Here is a 2,240-nt window from a genome sequence, read left to right on the forward strand (position 1 = left end):
ATTTTCTCTTTTTACTTTTCTTTCTTTTTATTTTTTGCTTACAAACCTTTTTCATTTCTCTTATTTTGAGAAAATCTGATCCTACTGAACCTTGCATGAAGATTTCAAATCTATATGCAAATACGCATAGGCATTATTGTTTTGCATATGGAAAAATGAGGGCTCAAGTCATAGAAATATATGATGGCAGAGCAGTGAGGAAATCCTGGGCTATTTTCTAACATGATAGAATAGGCTTTCAGACCTCTTGAATTCAGCAAGGGTGTAATTTACAAGTAACTACTCCCTTGAAAATCAGAGTGACCACACTTGTAGTGAAATTCATTCCTGTGGTGCTTGCTGGGTTCCATTCTGGTGCTGGAAGCTGGACTGGAGACTGACCATGTTCCTTCAAGGATCCTCAGCAGTGTACAAGGGAAGCTCCTTTCTGAGGGAACCATGCTCGCATGTAGACCTTCACAGTAGTGCAACATCACTTCTCAGAGATCAGTATGCCACCATTCAGTGAACTCGGGAATTTCAAGAGGAGACTAAATGTCAGCACAGCGTCTACTGAAGTGCAATGCCTGCTTCTTAGGGAAGGCAATAACTCACTAGAAGCAGGCCCTTCAGATCCACAGGTGGGATGAAATGAGGATTATTACTCAGTCAAAAAGGACTGGTTGAGTGGCTGGAAGGTCCGACGGCTCATCATCCTTTTGTTTAATAGCAACATATGGGATTTCCTGTCCCTGGGGGTGTGGCAGAGCAGAGTACCCGAAGTACAAGTGGTGACCTGGCCACTGATGTGCAGTTTTCCATCGATCTCATTAAATCTGGCCACAAGGGCAGGCATATCCTTCACTTTTCCTTCACTTTTGCCAGCACTTCCTCTGAGAATGCATGTTTTTTTTTACTAATTTTAATAAATTTCCTTCTGCAGCATTTTTTTAGTATCTCTATCAGGGTTTCCAACATATGTGACTGGATATGGATTATAACAGTTAAATTAGCGCAGGCTATGCTTTCTGGATTCATGGTTTGAGAGAAAAATGGGCATAGCTTTTGCCACTTGGTTCTGATTCAGAGCTAACGCCACAAAGAAACGGGATGCTGTCCTGGAGAGAACCTCTCCTTTGAGTAGGGCTTCTTCTCTTAATGTAGAACAGATTTTGAAAGACTCAGGGCTATTCAGTTTGTTGCAAACTGCAAAAGTAAGAACATAGGATCTTTGGTGAATTTCACACCTTGATTTTTCATCTCTATCAATACTTCCAAAGCACTGTTATATTTGCCTTTGATAAATAACATATCCATCAAAATATTGAATGATGTGGAGTCTGAGAAGGAATCTCATAAATGCTGGTCTTTCATGAGCCCCTCAAGATCCAACCCATAACAGACTTATGAAAAGTGGTCCAAACCTATACTCCCCCAAAGTGATATTTTTGTTCCCTGCATGGTACCAGTAAATGACATTTTTAGCCGGCTCTGCATGGTCCTGGGACCCACAAAAATAAAGTAAGGTTATCAACTTCCCCTTCAAGATGAGCTTGTCAGTTTCTCTTCCAAATTCCTAAAATAGGTTTCTTTAGGAAAGATTACATGCAACAGCCACCTTCTTGTGCTGAAATTCTTTTAATTTCACAATACTATCTGTAAGTAGATATCTGTTAGCTCTGAGAGGACAGCAGCCACAGGCAGAGCTGGAGCCTTGCACCCCAGGATACACCGAAATCTGCAGCACCTGCAGGAGAATGCTATTCAAGGGCCTAAGTGGAGCACATGTATTTTCTTTATGTAACATGTAAGTACTCACATATATTTTCTTCATGTAACTATATTGAAAACCATACATTTATACCAATACCTCAATTCAAATCCAACCCCACAAGCTCATATTAGGTTTTCTCTTCCCATATTTATATCTTAATTTTCTTATTTATAACTTTTTGATTTATAAATTTCTTCTCCCATATTCTTTAATATAGTTGCTTATTGCATCCATCTTCATGTATGTAACCAATCTCACCTTGCTGCCGCCGTTCCTCCTCCCATATGGATGCCCTTTACCCACTCGGGCTCTGACACTGTGCCAGGGCTGCCCCTCTACATGGGTGTCTGCCACTTGGGCCTGGGTATCTCACACTAGGCAACCCCTCTGAGTGGACGTCTCCTTCACTTGCTCAGGCTGTGACTCTGCAGGCTGGGTTCCCCTCTCAGCCCCCTCAGACATCCCCCACCAGGGACACCTCTTCATC

General features: G+C 41.8%; 1 pseudogene; it reads right to left on the reverse strand.

Moving 5' to 3' along the window:
- Positions 1 to 640: 640 nt before the first annotated feature.
- On the reverse strand, positions 641 to 1,813 carry LOC129013213 (pentatricopeptide repeat-containing protein 2, mitochondrial-like; annotated as a pseudogene).
- Positions 1,814 to 2,240: the final 427 nt, after the last annotated feature.

Source organism: Pongo pygmaeus, chromosome 15 (assembly GCF_028885625.2).
Source record: "Pongo pygmaeus isolate AG05252 chromosome 15, NHGRI_mPonPyg2-v2.0_pri, whole genome shotgun sequence".
Lineage (NCBI taxonomy): Eukaryota > Metazoa > Chordata > Mammalia > Primates > Hominidae > Pongo > Pongo pygmaeus.